We start from the raw sequence: 17,021 nt of genomic DNA, 5'->3' as shown, positions 1-17,021 counted from the left end.
TGTGGCAACTGGAACTGATAGTAAATGACAACATAGTGAGACGACCCGGCCACTCACTCCTGCCCCAACATCCAGTTTGATCGCAGCTGAGCTTCTGCCTCAATGTCATTTCCTGCCTGTTTCTCAGATCATTTCAATCACTGAGGGATCATTGTCCATGAGAAAGATAGAGGCAGACGCCCATAGGAAAATTTCAAAATCACTTGGACATAGAGATGGCGTGCTCGAATCTGCAGCGTGACAGAGCTGGAAGATGGGATAGGGTCACAGAGTGCGAGAGGTTTACAGCATGGAAATAGGCCCTTCGGCCCAACTTATCCATGCCGCCATTCTTCTGCATTCTCCCCATAACCCCTGATTCCTTTAATAAGACAACATTGTACCCGCTTTTATTACTTCCTCTGGCAACTCTGTCCAGACACTCAGCGCACTATTTGTGAAGACATTACTCTCTGGACCCTTTTGTGTGTCTCCTCTCTAACTTTAAACCTACACCCACTTGTTTTACTCTCCCCTATCTTTGGGAAAATATGTTGACGATCTACATTACCTCTGCCCTATTAACTTGATAGACCTCGAGAATTTCTCCCCTATGCCTCCTACACTCCAGGGGAAAATGTCCCAGCGGACCAAACGCACCTTATAACTCAAACTATCAATTTCCGGTAGCATCCTGGTAAAACGTTTCAGCACTATTTCTAGTTGAATAATATTATCTCTATAATAGTGAGACCAGAACTGTACACAGTATTCCAAGTGTAGACTTACTTATGTCTTGTACAACTTCAACAAGGCGTCCAAACTCCTATTTCCAATGTTCTGACCATGTGTCTGTATAACAGTAATGATGGGCACAGACACTGTAATGATGAAGCAAATACCCACCTTCGTGTCATGTAGTGCCAATTATCCTTCATGTTTGCAATGGTTCCACAAAGTAACAAAGTCGCAAAATATGTCTTACTGAACAGAAAATATGGTACAATATTCTGCTCAACATAAACCTTTTCCCGAAACCAAGAGATACAAAACAGAAACAGAACAAAGGAGAGTGTTAAAGAGAGAAAGGGGGAGAAAGTGTTTAAATCCATGATAGATTGCACAACACTCCGTTCCACCTTACTGCCGTAACCACATTGTTTCTGTTTTCCTGGATTCATGCTGTTAGAAATACCTTAGATCTAGGTTCCTCTGAAGCAGAAGATATATGATGAACTCTACCGTAATAATGGGAATCAGTTCATCCCATGTTCCAGAAATTCAAAGCATCAATGCTATAAAAAGTTTACTTTTACGGGATTTGCGAGTTTCTGGTTCGGGCAGCAGTTAATTCCCATCCCGAATTGCCCTTGAGTAGGTGGCGGTGAGCTGCCTTGTTGATCCGCTGCTGTCAATGAGGTGAGGGTACACCCAACGTGCTTTTATGGAGTTCTTGTCCTTCAAGATGATAGTGTTTGTACGATTGGAAGTTGATGTCTAATGAACCTTGGTGAGTTACTGCAGTGCATTTTGGGATGGCAAACAGGGCGTTTGTGGTGCAGGGATTGATTGTTTCTGGAAGGGGGAGCAATCAAGCGGGATACTTGGTCCAGGATGGTGTCGAACTACTTGAGTGCTTTTCGTGATATGTGGAATACTGTATCACGTACAAAACACAAAATAGATAATTGCATTTGCCTGAGTAAATAATTGTTATAGGCCAGGGTTAAGAAACTCCAAACAATGTTATGAAGTCCAACTGACCGACAAGCTTTATGTTGAATTTGGCTAGGATGAACAAAAGAGCCTCCCCTTCAGATGCGATTCAACAGTCTTCCTAAACACTTTAATCAACACAAGCTTTATTCTAAAAACCCGTGGGGCAGCACGGTAGCATTGTGGGTAGCATAATTGCTTCAGAGCTCCAGGGTCCCAGGTTTGATTCCGGCTTGGGTCACTGTCTGTGCGGAGTCTGCACATCCTCCCCCTGTGTGCGTGGGTTTTCTCCGTGTGCTCCGGTTTCCTCCCACAGTCAAAAGATGTGCAGGTTAGGTGGATTGGCAATAATAAATTGCCCTTACTGTCCAAAATTGTCCTTAGTGTTGGGTGGGGTTACTGGGTTATGGGGATAGGGTGGAGGTGTTGACATTGGATAGGGTGCTCTTTCCAAGAGCCGGTGCAGACTCGATGGGCCGAATGGCCTCCTTCTGCACTGTAAATTCTATGATAATCTATGCAGCTTAGTTAACATATGTATATAAACAAACACAGCAAGAATGATTATCAATTACAAACAGAACGATACCATATACCTACAGTAACCTATGCATAATACATAATGAAACCCCCCTTAACTGTTCCAAATCCAAATCCAAATCCCATGAACGAAAAACCAAATTTCAAGGCCGTGGCAGCACTCTGCATTCTCACCTGAATAAGACTGATTTTTCCTGAGAATTTAATTTCGTCTCACCAGCAGGTTTAAAACCATTCCGGAGAGAAAACTATATGTTTTTGATTTACCAAAGCAGATAACTATAACCAATGTTTTTCTTGTACTAAGTCCGATCTTAACAGTGAAAATAGATAAACTGACGAAAACACTTCTTTTCTCTGTCTGAGTCCACAATAATCAAAATTGAAAGCGAAAGTAAAAACATCACACAACCACAGCTCAGCTTCACTCACAAAATGACATCACTGAAGCCATGTGATGAGGCAAAAACCTTTATTAAAGGCACACTCCCACGACATAATATTGTTTCTCAATGATAAAATCAGATAATCAATAAAGTAAGTTTTGCTCATGCACTTTTCCTCCATTTAAGTTGTGAATAATTGATAAAGTGTGATAGAGAATATGGTAAACTGGTGCACGAAAATAATCTTTCCCTCAATGTCAACAAAACGAAGGAGATTGTCATCGACTTCAGGAAGCGTAGTGGAGAACATGCCCCGGTCTACATCAATGGGAATTAAGTACAAAGGCTTCAATCATTTAAGTGTCCAGATCACCAACATCCTGCCCTGGTCCCCACATGCCGATACTGTAGCTAAGAAAGCTCACCAAAGACTCTACTTTCTCGGAAGACTAAGGAAATTTGGCATGTCAGCTGCGACTCTCACCAACCTTTACAGATGCACTATATAATGCATTCTTCCTGGTTGTATCACAGCTTGGTATGGATCCTGCTTTTCCCCAAGACAGCAGGAAACTACAAAAGGATGTGAATGTAGCCCAATCCATCACGCAAACCAGCCTCCCATCCATCGACTCTATCTATAATTCCCGCTGTCTTGGAAATGCAGCCAGCATAATTTAGGACCCCACACACCGCGGACATACCATCTTCCACCTTCTTCCGGCTGTAAAAATATACCAAAGTTTGAGTTCACGTACCAACCGGCTCAAGAACAGCTTCTTCCCTGCTGCCATCAAACTTTTAAATGGACATACCTTGTATGAAGTTGATCTTTTCTCTACACCAGAGCTATAACTGGAACATTACATTCTGCAGTCTCTCCTTCCTTCCCTATGTACGGTATGCGTTCTCTGTACAGCATGCAAGAAACAATTCTTTTCACTGTAGAGTAATAATGTGAGACTAATAAATCAAATCAAAGAGCTCAGTTATTGTGCAGAGCTGGAATCGAACTTGCCTTTCCTCAGTGAGAACCAGAAAGTAAACACGTGGCACCAGCCGCATTAAAAAATAATTATAGTGCAACCTCTAAAAAATACACCTACTTCTAATTTAGAAATCTGGGTCTGCTTTTAATCGTTGCAAACACGTGTTTTGGAAATATTAAAAACGCCAGACAGCGCTCATGGCGAGACAGGTTTGAACTTACAATTACGTTGATGCTGTAAATTAGCCAGTCAGCTAAAGCTGACCCTGGATTCCGGCACGGATACAATGTACATAAAGCAGGCATTTTCAAAGTCGAGGTGGCAACACGCAGGTGGGTCGCGGGCGGGTGTCGGGAGGGTCACGGTGCCAGCCGTTGCGGCGTTCATCAGTGCTCATGCGGCCCAGAGTGTTGGGACCTGAACCTGGGGTCAAAGTGCGATCGCGGATGGTGGCAGCTGAAGGCGCGGTGATCATTGATGATGAACAAGGCTATTATTTCGATCTTTTTGGCATCCCTAAACATTACTCAAGTGATCTGGAGAGAGTCTACATCCCTCATGGTCTCACCATGCACTGAACTGAACGTTTGGCAAGGGATATAATGAGATCCATGGGAATTCATCACATCGTCGCCCCCGAAGGGTGGCTGAAAGTGTCTTGCTGACCATTAAAACTACATTAAAGCATTGAATCGATACAGCGACCAGTCAATCCCAATGACGGTTGGCATCATCCGCTTGAAGAGTTACTGTAATGATCACTGAACAAGGGAGATATTCTGAGTTTACGAACTGAGGTCCGAATTCCACACTTTCCTCCTGGAGAAATTGTCCTCTCTGCTGATTCGATTGCTGATGAAATTTGGAGGCTAACTATCATCTTTTCAATTCTAAATGAACTGAACCTCAAATAGCAAGAGAAGGATGGTGATTGCTTTCGGCTCTGTGAAGAAATCGCAGCTTTCCAAAACCCATTGAAAGTTTGGAATTGCGATGCAAAGCCAAAATCACCAGATGTCCCCCACACTGCCCCGGGACATCAAAGAAAACAGCATTAGTAAGGAAAGTGTAGATGGACTGGATAGACTGACTCCAAATGAAGCTGACTGGACTTCTGCGCCTCAGTTTTGACAGCGCATTAAAAACACGGCACAAGTCAATCAAACTGTCAACATTTTGGAGTAGCGTCTCCGAGGAGTATCGGGATCTGAGTAAAACAAGCATTTTGTTGCTTTTGCCCTTCACAACGACCTCCGTGTACGAGGTTGGATTTTCCGTCCTCACTAAGATGACGGCGCAAAGGGGCAGCACGGTAGCATTGTGGATAGCACACTTGCTTCACAGCTCCAGGGTTCCAGGTTCGAATCCGGCTTGGGTCACTGTCTGTGCGGAGTCTGCACATCCTCCCCGTGTGTGCGTGGCTTTCCTCCGGGTGCTCCGGTTTCCATCCACAGTCCAAAGATGTGATGATTGGGTGGATTGGCCATGATAAATTGCCTGTAGTGTCCAAAATTGCCCTTTGTGTTGGGTGTGGTTACTGGGTTATGGGGATTGGGTGGAGGTGTTGACCTTGGGTAGGTTGTTCTTTCCAAGAGCAGGTGCAGACTCGATGGGCCGAATGGCCTCCTTCTGCACTGCAAATTCTACGAAAGGACCGGCTGAATCCAGCACCCGGAATGTGCAGAGCCCTCTCCCCCTGTGAACCTGCTTGGAGTGAGATTGTGAGGACCAAGCAGGCTCAGCTCTCGCATTAAAGGTAAGCACAAATGGTGGGTCACGAATGACTGCCTTCCTGGGTCACGAAGGTCGGCCGGAGTGGGTCCCGAAGGTTGGTCGTTTGCTAAAAATGAGTCCATGTATAAAAAGTTTGAAAAACAGTTAAGAAGGCAAATGCAATGTTAGCATTCATGTCAACAGGGTTAAAATAAGACCAGGGATGTACTTATGAGGCTGTATAAGGCTACATTTCGAGTACTGTGAGCAGATTTGGGCATATCTAAGGAAGGATGTGCTGGCCTTGGAAAGGGTCCAGAGGAGGTTCACAAGAATGATCCCTGGAATGAACAACTTGTCGTATGAGGAACGTTTGAGGACTCTGGGTCTGTACTCGTTGGAGTTTAGAAGGATGAAATGTGATCTCATTGAAACGTACAAGATACTGCGAGGACTGAATAGAGGGGACGTGGAGAGGATGTTTCCACTTGTAGGAAAAACTAGAACCAGAGGACACCATCTCAGATTGAAGGGACGATCCTTTAAAACAGAGATCAGGAGGAATTCTTTCAGCCAGAGGGTGGTGCATCTGTGGAACTCTTTGCTGCAGAAGGCTGTGGAGGCCAATTCACTGAGTGTCTTTAAGGCAGAGATAGATAGATTCTTGTTTAATAAGGGGATAAGGGTTATGGGGAGAAGGCAGGAGAATAGGGATGAGAAAAATATCAACCATGATTGAAGGGCGGAGCAGACTCGATGGGCCGAGTGGCCTAATTCTGCTCCTATGTCTTATGGTCTTATGGTCTCATTGCCGTGATCATACTCACGTGGTGGATAACATCGAGGGGAAACTCCAGGTACTGGCCCCTACCATCTCACAGCCAGGCGACACCTAACAACTTAAAAGTGCGTGGCGTAGCTACGGAGGACATTCATTCCGTTTGACCTCAGCGCCAATATAGATTTATCAGATCATTCAATCTCATTCGACCGCCTTTCCCCAGAGGGATGCATTTTATTATTGTCACTCCCATTCCCTTTTGAAACCACTGTTGTATCTGCCTCCACCGAAATCCCAGGCCGTGCAGACCAGATCAGAACCACTGGCTGTGGGAATCGGTTAGTAGTTCCCCGTTCGGGATGCTGGGATACGCTGAGGCTGCGTTATTGGATATAAAAGGTGAAGATGTGAGATCCCTTCGACACATCTAAAATGACGTTAGGTCCGCATAATGTGGCTCTAAATGAACTGTATCCATGAATATAGAAATAACTCTTGGATGTAACTTAGAAATCTTATCTTGCAGCCATATCCATTAGCAAGTAATGTGACAACTGGAACTGATAACCAATGACAACATGGGGAGACTACACGGCCACTGACTCCTCTTCCACCATTCAACTTGATCATAGCTGTGCTTCTGCCTGAATGTCATTTCCTGCCTGTTCCTCAGATCCTTTCATTCTCTTAAAGATCATTGTCATAAAAACATTTCAAACCGATTTGGCCAGACAGAGGATGTGCTCGAATCTGCTGCATTCCAGAGATGGAAGGTCGGATAGAGTCATACAGGTTTGCAGCATGGAAACAGGCCCGTAGGTTCAACTTGCAAATGTCGCTCAGTTTTTACCACTAAGCCTGTCCCAATTGCCCTCATTTCGCCCATATCCCGCTGTACTCATCTTACCCATATAACTATCAAAACGCTCTGTAAAAAGCAAAATTGTAACCGCCTCGATTACTGCCAATTACAGTTCCAGACACTCACCGCCTTCAGTGTGAACAAATTGCCGTCTGTACACTTTTGCATATCTCCCGTCTCACCTGAAACCTATTCCCTCTAGTTGTCACATCCCTCCCTCTGGGGGAAAAGTGTTGTCTATGTACCTTATCTATGCCCTTCATTATTTTATAGACCTCTGTATTTTCACCCCTGAAACTCCAAAGATCCTCGGGAAAAAGACCCATTCGATCCAGTCTTTCCTGACAACTCAAACCATTAAGTGCCGATAGCGCCATTGTCAATCTTTTCAGCCCTTTTTCTGGTTTAATAATGTCGTTTGAATAAAAGAACTATACACCGTATTCCAAGTGTGACCTTACTAATGTCGTTTAAAACTTCAACAAGACGTCCCAATCCCGTATTCAGTATCCTAACCATGTGCCTGTATCACAGTAATGATGGGCACAGACACAGTAATGATGGAGAAAATATCCTGTTGTGAAATTCCAAGTACACTTCATGTTTGCAGTGGTTCCAAAAAGCAACAATGTCACAGAATGTGTCTGACTGGAAAAAGATGTGGAAGAATATTCTGCTCACGAGAACTGCAGCAAATCAAACCTTCACCCGTTACCAAGAGAAAGAAAACAGAAACAGAAACAGAACGAAGGAGAGTGTTAAAGGGAGAAAGGGGGAGAGCGTTTGAAGCCAGGTTAGATTGCACCCCACACCCTTCCACTTTACTGCATCAAGCACATTGTTTCTGTGTACCAGGAGTCCTGTTGTTAGAAATACCATAGAACCAGATTCCTCCGAAGCTGAAGTAACATGATGCACTCCACCGGAAGAATTGAGAACAGTTCATAATAATAGCAATCGCTTATTGTCACAAGTAGTCTTCAATGAAGTTACTGTGAAAAACGCCTAGTTGTCACATTCCGGCGCCTGTTGGAGGAGGCCGGTTCCAGAATTGAAGCCGCGCCGCTGACATTGTTCGGCATTAGAAGCCAGCTGATTAGCCCACTGTGCTAAACCAGCTCCCAGAAATTCAAAGACTTAGAGAGATCACTGTTCTGGGATTTGCGAGTTGCTGGTTTGGGCAGTATTTAATTCCCATCTCTAGTTCTTCTCGAGAAGGAGGTGGTGTGCTGCCTTCTTGAACCGCTGCAATCCATGAGATGCAGGTGCACCCACCGTGCTTTTAGGGGGGGAGTTTCAGGAAGTTTTCCCGGTGCCGTGAAGGAACGATTCTATGATCCCAAGTGGGAGTTGTGTGTGACTTGAGGGAAGACCTCCACCTACGGCCTTTTGCTGTCCTTCCAGAGGATAGTGGTTGTGGATTTGGAAGGTGCTGGCTCAGGAACCTTGATGAGTTACCGCAGTGCATTTTGGGATGGATTGCAGCGCTGCTACTGTGCGTCCGCGGTGGAGGGTGTCAGTGCTTCCGGAAGTGGGCGCAATCAAGCGGGATGCTTGGTCCTGGATGGTTCAGGGGCTGATTACCACAGGGCTAAATCGCTGGGTTTGAAAGCAGACCAAGGCAGGCCAGCTGTGCGGTTCAATTCCCGTAACAGCCTCCCCGAACAGGCGCCAGAATGTGGCGACTAGGGGCCTTTCACAGTAACTTCATGTGAAGCCTACTTGTGACAATAAGCGATTTTCATTTTTTTCAATTTTCAGAACGTCTTGAGTGTTCTTGCAGATATGGGGTAGAGTGTGTCACGTGAAAACACAAAATGGATTCATTAATTTGCTTTAGTAAACGTCCCCTTCTTCAATTAAAAATTAGGGAATCTCCTTAATCCAAACAAAATTGCATTCGCCCAAGCTTTTACAATGCCTAATTGCTTTTCAACCTAAGATTTTTCTTTCTCCATGACTGCAGCAGTCGCGCACACCCTGGAACACAGGCTTTTGGTTATTGGGCAGAGCTGGATTAGATTGGAATGGTTTATTGTCACCTGCTCCGGGGTACAGTGACAAGCATTGTTCTGCGTACAGTTCACACAGATTATTCCGGAAATGAAAAGAAAATACATAGGGTAAACATAAACTACACCATGTAATTACATAGACACTGACATCGGGTGAAGCATACAGGTGTAGTACTGCGCAGTAGAGAAGCGTGCGAATAGATCAGACCAGTCCATAAGAGGTTCGTTTAGGAGTCTGGTAACAGTGGGTAAGAAGCTGTTTTTGAGTCTGTTCGTGCGTGTTCTCAAACTTTTGTACCTCCTGCCAGATGGAAGAGGTTGGAAGAGTGAGTAGACCGGGTGTTAGGGGGATCGGATTCTGCTGCCCACTTTCCCAAGGCAGCGGTAGGTGTAGACAGAGTAAATGGACGGGAGGCGGGTTTGTGTGATGGACTGGATGTGTTCACGACTGTTTATAGTTTATTACGTTCTTAGGCCGAGTAGGTGATATACCAGGCTGTGATGCAGCTAGATAGGATGCTTTCTATGGTGCACCTACTAAAATCGATAAGAGTCAGTTTGGACATTCCGAATTCTCTTTGTTTCCTGAGGACGTATAGGCGCTGCAGTGCTTTCTTGGTCTTAGCGTCGACCAAGGACATATGATCTGTATGTGCACACCTAATAATTTGAAGTTGTAAACCATCTCCACCACGGCTTCGTTGATGCAGAGAGGGGTGTATAAAATACTTCACTTCCTGAAGTCAATGACCAGCTCTTCAGTTTTGCTGACATTGAGGGTGAGATTATTGTCGTTCAACCACACCACTGGGTTCTCTATCTCCGTCCAGTATTCTGTCTCATCGCTGTTCGAGATCCTACCCACTACAGTTGTATGGTCAGCAATCATGTATGGTACTGTTTACGCAGACTCTTTTTACAGCAGGGTGCGGTTCACATAAACACTGTTTACAGTACGCACTGTTTGCATATACTATTTATAGCAGTGTACGGTTTATATAAACACTGGTTACTGTAGGGCACTGTTTACGTCGACTTTACAGCAGTGTACGGTTTACATACACACTGTTTACTGCAGTGCGCTGTTTACATAGACTATGTTTACAACAGTGGTACGGTTCCCATAAACAATGTTTACTGCTGGTCCAGTTCACATAGACTCTGTTTACAGCATTGTCAGGTTTAAATATTGTTTACTGCTGGGCACTGTTTAAATTGACTCTGTTTACTTTAGGCACTGTTTACATAGACTGTTTGCAGCAGTGTACGGTTTACATTAACACTGTTTACTGCAGGACACTGCTTACGTAGACTATTTACAGCAGTGTACGGTTTACATAAAGACTGTTAACTATCCGGCACTGTTTATATAGCCTGTTTACAACAGGGCACTGTTTTCTAGACTGTTTCCAGTGTGTACCGTTTATATAAACACTGTTTACTGTAGTGCTATATTTACATAGACTCTGTCTTCAGTAATGTACGGTTTACATAAACACAGATAACGTAGGTCACTGTCTACAGAGACAATTTACAGCAGTGTACGGTTTACAATGAGACTGTTTACTGTACGGCACTGTTTCCATAGCCTCCGTTTGCAGAAATGTACGGTTTAAGTATAGTGTTTAATGCAGGACACTATTTAAATAGACTATATAAACTACAGGGCACATGCACAAAGATTGTTTGCAGTAGTGTACGGTTTCCATAAACATTGGTTACTATAGCGTACTGTTACGATGACTGCTTAGTGTGGGGCACTGTTTACATAGTCACTGTTTACAGCAGTGTCCGATTTACAGAAACACTGTTTACTGTAGGCCACAGTTTACATAGACTCTGTTTACAGAAGTGTATGGTTAACTTTCACCCTCTTTGCTGTAGGACACTGTTTACATAGACTCTGTTACTGTCGGGCACAGGTTAAATTTTGTTTACGTTAGTGCACTGTGTACATAGTCTTTGTTTACAGCAGTGTACGGTTTACATTAACACGTTTTACTAGAAGGTACAGTTTACAAAGGGTCTGTTCACTTTAATGTAAGGATTACTTTCACTCTGTTTACTGTATGGTGCTGTTTAAATACTGTTTACTGGAGGTAAGTTTTACATAGACTGTTTCCAGTAGTGTACGGTTTAATTTCTCTGTTTACTGTAAGGCACTGTTTTCACTGACTTTCCTTCCAGCAGTGTACATTTTACATACACACTGACTTCCGGGTGCGGCGATGCAGAGTTAGGTCGCATATTCGGCAGCTCCCGCTTGGAACGGACTTTTGGGCTCTTTTCCAGGGCCCCCACGGCATTTGTTTGACATTTCCCGGCGTGGGAAGAAGACTGCAGCATTCCCCTGACAGTGTCCCCCAGGAATGTTAAGCCTTTTGACTACCAGACCCGGCAGAAACAGTAAAAGATTTGGCTTGAGCTGCAGCAATAGACAAAGGCCTCTTCCAGCATGCAGGCGGGGGAAGGGCAAGCTTAAAGCTGCAATCTGACTTGCCTCTATCAAAGGTGAATCCTAGCAGCAGAGGGAACAACTGTGAAAAGATCTACCAAGGCCATTGAAGAAGCAGGGACGAGGCTTCTGGTCGCGGCCATGGAGGAGTAGGTCGCGCATTTGGCAGCTCCCGTCTGGAACCGACTCTCAGACCGTTTTCAGGAGTTTCCATAGACTTTTTGGGGCAGACTGGTGAAGCAAACACTGCCAACTTCTATGAAAAGGACCAGAAGTGTAACGGCCAAAGGAGCGGCACTGGAGCAACGGGAGAAGCGAGGGAAAGAAAACAAAATGGCGGCGACCAGGGACAAAGGGGAGCTGCAGGAGTTCATCAAGCGCTGATTCGAGGAGCAGCGCGAGGAGATGCGCAAAGAGATGTTGGCGCCTATGCTTTCGGCAATTGAAGGTCATGGGATCACGCAGAAGGCCCACGAATCTAAGATCCAGGCGGTACAGAAAAGAGTCAGTCAGAACGAGGACGAGCTCGTGGGCCTGGCGGTGAGAGGGGAGCAGAACGAGGCGCTACACAAGAGGTGGGCGGGAAGACTCGAGGACCTGGAGAACAGGTCGAGGAGAAAGAATCTGTGAATCCTGGGTCTCCCTGAGGGAGTGGAGGGGGCTGATGCAGGGGCATACACGAGCACGATGCTCGAGGCGATGATGGGCACGAAGGCCCCTTGGAGGCTGCTGGAGTTGGACGGGGCACACCGGGTGCTGGCCAAGAAGCCCCAGGCAAATGAGCTGCCAAGGGCGATGGTGGTGAGGTTCCACCGGTTCACGGACAGAGAGTGGGTCCTGAGATGGGCCAAGAAGGAGCGGAGCAGTAAATGGGACAATGCAGAGATCCGACTATACCCGGACTGGAGCACGGAGGTTGCAAAGCGGAGAGCGGGTTTCAACCGGGCCAAAGCGGCGTTGTACCGGAAAGAAGTGAAATTCGGAATGCTGCAGCCAGCGCGGCTGTGGGTCACATACAAGGGCCAACACTATTACTTCAAAACGCCTGAAGAGGCGTGGACCTTTGTACAAGCCGAAAAGTTGGACTCTAACGGAGGGTTTGTGAGGGTAGGGGGGATGTTTTGGGGTTTGATGTGTGATGGTTGTTGTATATAGGGGGTCAATCACGTGCAGGAAATGTTACATGGGCTGGGGGAGAGAGACAAGGCCGCGACAGGAGCTGCGCCAGAGGGGGCGGAGCGGGCTTTGGAAAGCACGGGTTTTTTTCCCGCACGCGGGAAGAAATGCGGGAAGGGGAACAAAGGAATGCATATGGATTGGGAGACTACCACGTGGGGAGGTCAATGGGACGGCGGGGGAAGCCGGGGTCAGCAGGTGTCAGCTGACTTATGGGAGTGACATGGGGGGAGTAAAAAAGCTAGACAGGGGTCTAGCGGAGGGGAGGGGAGGAAGGGGGAGAAAAAGGGTTGCTGCTGCACTGGACGAAAGGGAATGGGACACAGAAGAGGTAGACGGGACCGGGGTCCCCCCTCTGGGGGACTGGTGGGTGAGGGAGGCGTGGACACGGAACTGGCCCAGAAAAGTAGATGGCTAGTCGGCGGGGCGTGGGGGGGTTGGGGGGGTGGGGGGTGGGGGTGGTGAGAGCCCCTCCAATCCGGCTGATAACGTGGAACGTGAGGGGCCTCAATGGGCCGGTGAAGAGGGCTCGAGTGTTCGTGCACTTAAAGGGACTGAAGGCGGACGTGGCCATGCTCCAAGAGACACATCTGAAGGTGGCGGACAAGGTCAGGCTAAGAAAGGGATGGGTAGGACAGGTATTCCACTCAGGAATGGACGTGAAGAATATAGGGGTGGCAATATTGGTGGGAAAGCGGGTGTCATTTGAGGCCAAGACTATTGTAGCGGACAATGGAGGGCGATATGTAATGGTGAGCGGTCGGCTGCAAGGGATGATGCAGGATTCATGAAGCGCATGTTGGGGCGCATTCCGGACCTGGAGATAGGAGGCCTGATAATGGGAGGGGACTTCAATACAGTGTTGGATCCAGCACTGGACCGCACCAAATCAAGGACTGGAAAGAGGCCAGCGGCAGCCAAGGTACTTAGGGTTTTTTTTGATCAGATGGGGGGAGTGAACCCATGGCAGTTTGCAAGGCCGCAGGCCAAGGAATTTTCTTTCTTCTCCCATGTACACGAAGCCTACTGCCGGATAGACTTCTTTGTTCTGGGTAGGGCGCTCGTCCCGAGGGTGGAGGGGACGGAGTATTCGGCTATAGCTGTTTCGGACCATGCCCCGCACTGGGTGGAACTGGAGCTGGGAGAGGAGAGGGTCCAACGCTCGTTGTGGCGGCTGGATGTGGGACTGCTGGCGGACGAGGTGGTGTGTGGGAAGGTGAGGGGGTGTATCGACAGGTACTTGGAGGCCAACGACAACGGGGAGGTGCGGGTGGGGGTGGTGTGGGAGGCGTTGAAGGTGGTGATGAGGGGGGAGCTAATTTTCATTCGGGCTCACAGGGAGAAGACAGAGGGTATGGAAAGGGAGCGGTTAGTGGGGGAGATTTTGAGAGTGGACAGGAGATACACAGAGGCCCCGGAGGAAAGATTACTTGGGGAAAGACGATGGCTCCAGACGGAGTTTGACCTGTTGACCACAGGGAAGGCGGAGGCACAGTGGAGGAAAGCGCAGGGGGCGACCTACCAGTATGGGGAAGAGGCTAGTCGGATGCTGGCACACCAGCTCCGTAAGAGGATGGCAGCGAGGGAAATAGGGGGAGTCAAAGATGGAAGGGGAGCCACGGTTCGGAGTGCGACGAAAATAAACGAGGTATTCCAGGCCTTTTATGAAGAGCTGTACAGATCCCAGCCCCCAGCGGGGGAAGAGGGGATGAGACGATTACTAGATCAGCTGAGATTCCCGAGGGTGGAGGAGCAATAGGTGGCTGGTTTGGGGGCTCCGATTGGGTTGGAGGAGCTGAGCAAGGGTTTGGGGAGCATGCAGGCGGGGAAGGCCCCGGGACCGGACGTATTTCCGGTGGATTTCTACAGGAAGTACGCAGACCTGTTGGCCCCGCTACTGGTGAGGCAAGAGAAGAGGGTACCATGCCCCCGACAATGTCGGAAGCGACAATTGCGTTGATCCTAAAGCGGGACAAGGACCCACTGCAATGTCAATCGTACAGGCCGATCTCGCTCCTCAATGTGGATGCAAAGTTGCTGGCAAAAGTGCTGGCCACGAGGTTCGAGGACTGTGTCCCGGGGTTTATCCACGAGGACCAGACGGGATTTGTAAAGGGCAGGCAACTAAACACCAATGTGCGGCGGCTCTTAAACGTGATAATGATGCCATCGGAGGAGGGAGAGGCGGAGATAGTGGCAGCTATGGACGCGGAGAAGGCCTTTGACCGAGTAGAGTGGGAGTACCTCTAGGAGGTGCTGCGTAGGTTTGGGTTCGGGGTAGGGTTTATCAATTGGGTTAAACTCCTTTACAGAGCCCCGATGGCGAGTGTAGTGACGAACCGGCGGAGGTCGGAGTACTTTCGACTGTACCGAGGGACGAGGCAGGGGTGCCCCCTGTCCCCCCTGTTGTTCGCATTGGCGATCCAACCATTGGCCATGTCATTGTGGGAGTCTAATAAATGGAGGGGAGTGGTCCGAGGGGGAGACGAGCATCGGGTGTCGCGATATGTGGCTGACCTGTTGCTGTACGTGGCGGATCGAATGGAGGGGATGGTGGAGGTCATGCAGACTCTATGGGAGTTTGGGGAGTTTTCGGGCTATAAGCTCAATGTAGGGAAGAGTGAGCTCTTTGTATTACAGGCGGGGGACCAAGAAAGAGGGATAGGGGACCTACCGCTGAGGAGGTTGGAGGGGAACTTTCGGTATCTGGGGATCCAGATAGCCAGGAGTTGGGGGACCCTACATAAACTGTATCTGACGAAGTTGGTGGAGCAAATGGAGGAGGATTTCAAAAGATGGGACATGTTACCGCTCTCGCTGGTGGGTAGAGTGCAGTCGGTCAAAATGGTGGTCCTTCCGAGGTTTCTGTTTGTGTTTCAGTGCCTTCCCATCGTGATCACTAAGGCCTTTTTTAAGAGAGTAGGCAGGAGTATTATGGGGTTTGTGTGGGCGAAAAAGACCCCGAGGGTAAGGAGAGGGTTCCTGGAACGCAGTAGGGACCGAGGAGGGCTGGCGCTGCCAAACCTGGGGAGCTACTACTGGGCAGCAAATGTGGCGATGATCCGCAAGTGGGTTATGGAGGGAGATGGAGATGGCGCCCTGTAAAGAACGAGCATGCCGCTCTCGCCGACAAAGTATACAACGAGCCCGGTGGTGGCGGCAACGCTAAGGATCTGGGGCCAGTGGAGACCGCACCGGGGTGCATTGGGAGCATCGGTGTGGTCCCCGATCAGGGGTAACCACCGGTTTGTCCCGGGGAAGATGGACGGAGGGTTCCAGAGCTGGCATCGGGAGGGGATTGGAAGAATGGGGGACCTGTTCATCGATGGGACGTTTGCGAGCCTAGGGGCACTGGAGGAGAGGTTCGAGTGACCCCCCGGGAAATGCCTTTAGATATATGCAGGTGAGGGATTTTGTGAGGCGACAGGTGAGGGAATTCCCGTTGCTCCCGGCACAAGACGTTCAAGATCGGGTGATCTCGGGTGTATGGGTCGGGGAGGGCAAGGTGTCGGAAATACACCAGGAGTTGAAAGAAGAGGGGGACGCGCTGGTAGAAGAGTTGAAGGGTAAATGGGAGGAGGCGCTGGGGGAGGAGATGGAGGAAGGTCTGTGGGCCGATGCCCTAGGTAGGGTTAATTCCTCCTCCTCGTGTGCCAGGCTCAGCCTGATACAATTTAAGGTGGTCCACAGAGCGCACTTGACGGGGGCGAGATTGAGTAGGTTCTTTGGGGTCGAGGACAGATGTGGAAGGTGCTCAGGGAGCCCGGCGAACCATGTCCATATGTTTTGGTCATACCCGGCACTGGAGGGGTTCTGGAGAGGAGTGGTGGGAGCAATATCTCAGGCGGTGAAAGTCCGGGTCAAGCCAAGCTGGGGGCTAGCAATATTCGGAGTAGTGGACAAACCGGGAGTGCAGGAGGCGAAAGAGGCCGGCATTCTGGCCTTTGCGTCCTCAGTAGCCCGGCGAAGGATCTTGCTAATGTGGAAGGAGGCGAAGCCCCCCAGCGTGGAGGCCTGGATAAATGATATGGCTGGGTTCATAAAGTTGGAGAGGATAAAGTTCGCCTTGAGAGGGTCTGCGCAGGGGTTCTACAGGCGGTGGCAACCGTTCCTAGACAATCTCGCGGAGCGTTAGAGGAAGGTCGGTCAGCAGCAGCAGCACTGGGGGTGGGGGGGGTGGAGGGGACGTCCGGAGAGGGGGGGGAAGGGGGGGGGGAAGGGGCGACTGCCTGGGTGGGTGTGCATGAGCAAGAGATAACATGAAGGGTTTGGGAAACTGGCACGTACGGGTGAGGGCCAGTGTACAAAGCTGTGTAGATATATCATTTTGCCATGTTTCTATCTTGCTTTGCGCGATTTCTCGTTTTTTTTTGTTCCGGGGTGGGGGGGGGGGGGGTATTGTTTGTAAG

This window comes from Scyliorhinus torazame, chromosome 20 (genome assembly GCF_047496885.1).
Source record: "Scyliorhinus torazame isolate Kashiwa2021f chromosome 20, sScyTor2.1, whole genome shotgun sequence".
NCBI lineage: Eukaryota > Metazoa > Chordata > Chondrichthyes > Carcharhiniformes > Scyliorhinidae > Scyliorhinus > Scyliorhinus torazame.
This window is presented reverse-complemented; position numbering follows the sequence as displayed.